The sequence below is a fragment of the Toxorhynchites rutilus genome, chromosome 3 (genome assembly GCF_029784135.1).
Source record: "Toxorhynchites rutilus septentrionalis strain SRP chromosome 3, ASM2978413v1, whole genome shotgun sequence".
Classification (NCBI taxonomy): domain Eukaryota; kingdom Metazoa; phylum Arthropoda; class Insecta; order Diptera; family Culicidae; genus Toxorhynchites; species Toxorhynchites rutilus.
The window spans coordinates 192616910-192622246 of record NC_073746.1 but is presented as its reverse complement, the minus strand read 5'-3'; the positions used below and the strand labels follow the sequence as shown (position 1 = coordinate 192622246).

Below are 5337 nucleotides of genomic sequence, written 5' to 3'. Positions count from 1 at the left end.
CTCAAGTATCTCGACGAGTTTCTCCTTCGCCTCGAGCAGAGCCTTTTCAGCACCCTCTGCTCTCATCTGCAGCTCCTTATGCTCACGTTCAGCAACCATGACGGCTGATCTGATGCTCGTCACCAGATGTTTTATTTTTAAGTTGACATTGTTTTTGTCCTTCACGTTCGTTGACCTTTTTCCTAACGTCCGTGATGCTGAGCCTCCCAAGTTGCCCTTCTTGGGATGCGCTTGAGGTCAGCGTAAACAACTGGCTCTGTACGGAGCCAAGAACTCCTTGGAATGCTTGAGCAGCAAACACTTCTTGTGGTTTTGTATTGCTTGTACTCGTTGTGGCTACTCGAGTGACAGGTGACCTCAGCATTCGTCCGCTTCTCGCGAACACATTCTCCTTTCCATCGTTTGTTGGTGTGTTATTGCTACTATTCATATTTTTCTGGGTCCCAACTTCGAGCCTCTATCTCCGATCGTTGTACATAGTCGCTACCAGTGATCCCATGGTTATCTATGCAAGCAGTGAGGCCATGCAGGGGTTGACACGGTCCTTCATGTGGACCGTGTTCAGAGCCAGATCAGCGCCAGTCAGGAATGTGACATCTGACGCCTAGTACCTAGTGCCTGGGCCTAGACGAGCATCGAACGTACCCGAAGACTTGCCAAGTTATTACCGGGACGGGGGCAACCGCACTATTAGCCCAAACGCCATTTCAGGACGGTGTCACCCTTCCTTACTCAGGGAACAGGATAATACGACTGTCAGCTTTTTCCTTCGAATGTAAATCATTTCCTGATCATGTCCGTTTTCCGTATCGTACCAGTATGTAGTAATCAGGATCTTACTGGCGTCGATCCTGATGTGCCGGGCACTCCCTTCGTTGCTCCTGTACACGGTATTTCCCCCGTGCCATCTCCCTAGGCTTTACCGCGCCCTTATTCGCGTTATCACCCTATTAGTCGCCTTCTACGACAGGGACAGGGACCAAGACCCGAAGTGCTATTCTAGGCCGGCAACTCCACGGATCTCCACGGCCATGTGTGTGTGTGTGTGTGAGTTTTTTTTTTATAGAGGTGAGGAACGCTCTACCAGCCTTACCTGGGAAGGGTTAACCCAGACGTCGAGTGGGGATCGCACCCACAAAACCAAGCCCTCTACTCGTTGCCTTATTCCCCCTGGGACCACATCTAGGCGACTACTTCAGGGGGCGGCTGTGCTCATGCACTTCTCGAGTTTTCAACGCTGACTAGCGTTGTCCTTCCCTTTTTCTCAATATTTTTTCTCTCTATTCGTTATTAGTTCCACTGCGCTGATGTCCTCTTCGAAGGCATCCATTTACCCGTCGAGACGTGAACCGATTAGGAATTGCCCTCCAACTTGACGCGCAACCCGTCACAGCCACCCTCGCGGGGTTTCTCACCTGTCGAGACGTGAACCGATTAGGAAGCGCCCTCCAACTTGACGCGCGCCCCGTCACAGTCACCCTCGCAGGATTCCTCTTCCCAACGGAGCGCCGATTAGCCAGTGCCCTCCAACCTGACGCGCACTCCGTCACAGCAACTCTCGTGGGGTACACACCGATTTGATGACGCCCTCCTAGGCGCTCGCTCCTTCGAAACGTTCGCAGTGATCCTCCATCCAGGCCACGTCAGGCGTTGCCAGGCAGGCCTTTTGCTGTTCTCCGCGGCAGTATCCGTTTACCTGTCGAGACGTGCACCGATTAGGAAGCGCCCTCCAACTTGACGCGCGCCCCGTCACAGTCACCCTCGAAGGATTTCTCTTCCCATCGGAGCGCCGATTAGGTAGTGCCCTCCAACATGACGCGCACTCCGTCACAGCAGCTCTCGTGGGGTATACACCAGTTTGAAGACGCATTCCTTGACACTCACTCCGTCGCAGTTATTAAATCGGCATCCGTTTACCTGTCGAGACGTGCACCGATTAGGAAGCGCCCTCCAACTTGACGCGCGCCCCGTCACAGTCACCCTCGCAGGATTTCTCTTCCCAGCGGAGAGCCGATTAGGTGGTGCCCTCCAACATAACGCGCACCCCGTCACAGCTACTCTCGTGAGGTACCATCTCTTGCAACAGCCGTCGCCGTTGTTCACCTTTCACCGTCGGGCGTTGTCAGCACTTTGGTTAGCCCTCCACCTTCGCTGCAGCTCCGACATGATTTGTGTGATTGCACTGCTCACGGCATTCCAGATCATCTCGTCGCGACACATCTCCTCCACAATATTCCCGACATGAAGTGCAGGCAGCCCCTCGCGCCTTTCGGTGAATCTGGGACAGACAAAAACGACGTGCTCCGGTGTTTCCTCCATATCTCCACACTCCGGACAGAGGGGTGAAACTGCGTGCCCGAACCGATGTTGATATTGCCTGAAATAGCAATGTCCAGACAGAAACTGCGTCAAGTAGAAGTTAACCTCAACGTGCTTCCTGTTCAACCAGGTCGATAGTACCGGTATCAGCCTGTACGTCCATCTACCGTTTTCTGCCGTATCCCATTCATGCTTCCATTTGTCCAACGACTCCGCTCTCATCAATTTCCGGATACCTCTGGTTTCCCGCCGCTTGTAGCACTCGCTGTCTTCTGGCAGGGTGATGCAGATGGGAATCAAACCGGCGATGACACACACAGCTTCTGTCGAAATGGTCCTGTGCTATTGGTGCTATTGAGTTTCCTCCTATTTCGGTGGGTATTCAGAGCCGCCAACCAAGCAGGACCACCATACCTCAGAATCGACGAAAATACACTTGCTAAGAGTCGCCTCTTGCTGCTGCTTGGGCCAAAGCTATTTGGCATGATCCTCCCCACCACGTTGATGGCCTTTGAAGCCTTCCCACATGCATAGTCGTCGTGCTGGTTGAAATTTAGACGGTCGTCGATCATGACTCCGAGGTATTTCACTGCCCGCTTCGAAGCGATGGTATGTCCTCCGACCGATACCTCTGCCCGCAGCACTGCCTTACGATTGCTCACTAACAGCACCTCGGTTTTGTGATGTGCCATCTGGAGCTTTACGCTGTCCATCCAACTACCGATCATGTCTACAGCCTCAGTCGCCAACATTTCCACCTCCTGGAGCGTCTCGCCGAGTACAGTTATTACGATGTCGTCCGCGAATCCCACGATCTCCACACCTATGGGTAGTTTCAGAGTTAGTACACCGTCGTACATCGTGTTCCAAAGCGTAGGACCTAGGAAGGAACCTTGCGGAACTCCCGCCGAGATGTTCTTCTGTATCTGTCAGCGACTAAATGACAGCGACTATTTTTGTTTATAAACAAACCAGGTCCAATTTTTATGCTACAGAGCATTTCCACACCTCACCGACCTTAACTGTTCAACCGAACTAGCTGTAGTGTTCCACAACCTGCACGATTAGTTTAATCTACAGCTGAAGCAGCAGTCGCCGGGAAACAACACGCCTGGATATCCACGGGTGAACAGCGTACCGCCGAGCTCACTCAATCTTAACGGGTCGCTAACGACTAATGTGACCAAAGCGAATGGAACTTATGGCGGGTTTACATTAGGGAGATCTAAAGCTATAGATGGATTTATTCACGTGAAAATAGGTGTAAACGGGTGAGAATAAATATGATAGACTTATTCGAGAAAACACTAAAGTTGGATGCAGTTCTACTTCAGGTGAATAAATTCACCGAAAATATGAATATATTCATTATAGAAGTTCACGCTAGTGTAAACGGTTGATACGATTTCTATAAATCTCGTCATATTTCTTCACATGAATATATCGCTAGTCTAAACCCACCCTAAGGGCGATTACACATTATCCGGTTTCCGCCGGACCGGTTAGAATCCCAAATGGCAAATTTCGACCGTACCAACCTCTTCACGGCGCCGTGATGCAGCCGTCCACTGCGACTGCAATGTCCGGTGACCGGACAAGCATTATACGCGATGACAGTAGTATTGTGTCGACGTCTGGTACAGACACCGGTTTGGGAAAGTAAATCATTCTCTTTGAGAATATCAGACCTTAAGACAGTTAAATTGTTCAAACTTTTAATGAAAATTTTTACTTTATATTATGTGATCACTTAAAACTCGTAATACTGATTCTTACTTAACCATTTTTGTATAATTTTCTTGATATTGTCACTAAAACTCATCATTGTAATATGAAATTATTATGAAACACAATTCTTGTTCAGGGGGTTTTCATCACTTGCAAAAGAACGTGCAATTGCATTGCATTAAGCATTAAGAACATATTTTATAAGAAAATGTTAATTTTCATTCATAATTTTTATTTTTAAATATGTGTTAACTGCACCCGAAAATCAATTATCACTATCAATTCCCAAAAGCGGAGCACGAACCTCCACGCGAATTGACAGTTGTTTTCATGTCTGTTAGTATTAGTACAATTCAGGCAATTTTTCGCCCCATATATTAGTATGTGTGTGCCATTTGACGTTTGTTTGTTGATTTTGAAATCAAACAGAATTTGCAAGAGGTATGGACACTGAATTTTTTATTTCGCTTCTTTATTCAGCTGCAGTGAAAAATTTCAGTGATGAAAGTTTCTGCTCAAAGCGAAGCAATGATCACAGGCACACGAGGTCGTCATGGAGTGTTTTGCCATGGATTGTGTTCAACGGTGTGTAGTGTCTTCTGACAAATTAATCGAGCTATTAAATTAACTTCTGTTTATGTTTAGCTCACAGCAACTACGAGTTCTTAAATTATCTTCTGTTTTTGTATTGTTCACAGATTCTCTACTGAACAAGTTCGATGATGTCAAACAAATCTCCAACTGGTTCTTCAAAGGGCATATTTTGAGCGACTTTATCGAGATTTTATGAGGAGGTCAGTCTTTGTTTATTTGAGCACATCAAAAATAGGTCTCCTAATATTCTTATTGGGTATTTCAGACAGTTTGACCTGATTTGGGTCGCGATCGACGACGAGGTGGTCGAGGCTCGGCTTGAGGAACTCTAGCCCAAAATGTCCGATCTGTGATCGGTGATCGAGATGCCCGACACCGAAGCATCGGTTCTGTCATAACAAAATCACCCAAATCTCAAATTAAAATATCTGAGTCAGGCATTCTTTGCCCAAGATCCACGTATAAATAGCTGTGCGTTGATTTGCTATGCGCTCGAGAAGCTACCGCTGCCCCAGGAGTAGGTGCTCGACGAATTGCGGCATATGCTGAGCCCGTTTCTGGACGAGGATCTTCGGATGCAGCAATGGGATAGCATTTGAATGAATCATTATGTTATTTTTAGGAAGGAATTATGATGTTATTTTAATCGTACAGATTTCTACTGTAATGGTGAAATAAAAAACACTCTAGAATGAA

General features: G+C 47.6%; 1 long non-coding RNA gene across 1 annotated transcript; it reads left to right on the top strand.

Moving 5' to 3' along the window:
- The first annotated feature begins 4493 nt into the window (after positions 1–4493).
- Positions 4494–5337, top strand: LOC129778183 (uncharacterized). Its single transcript, XR_008743388.1, has 3 exons — positions 4494–4632; positions 4746–4841; positions 4907–5337. It is a non-coding gene; the product is annotated as an uncharacterized LOC129778183 (long non-coding RNA).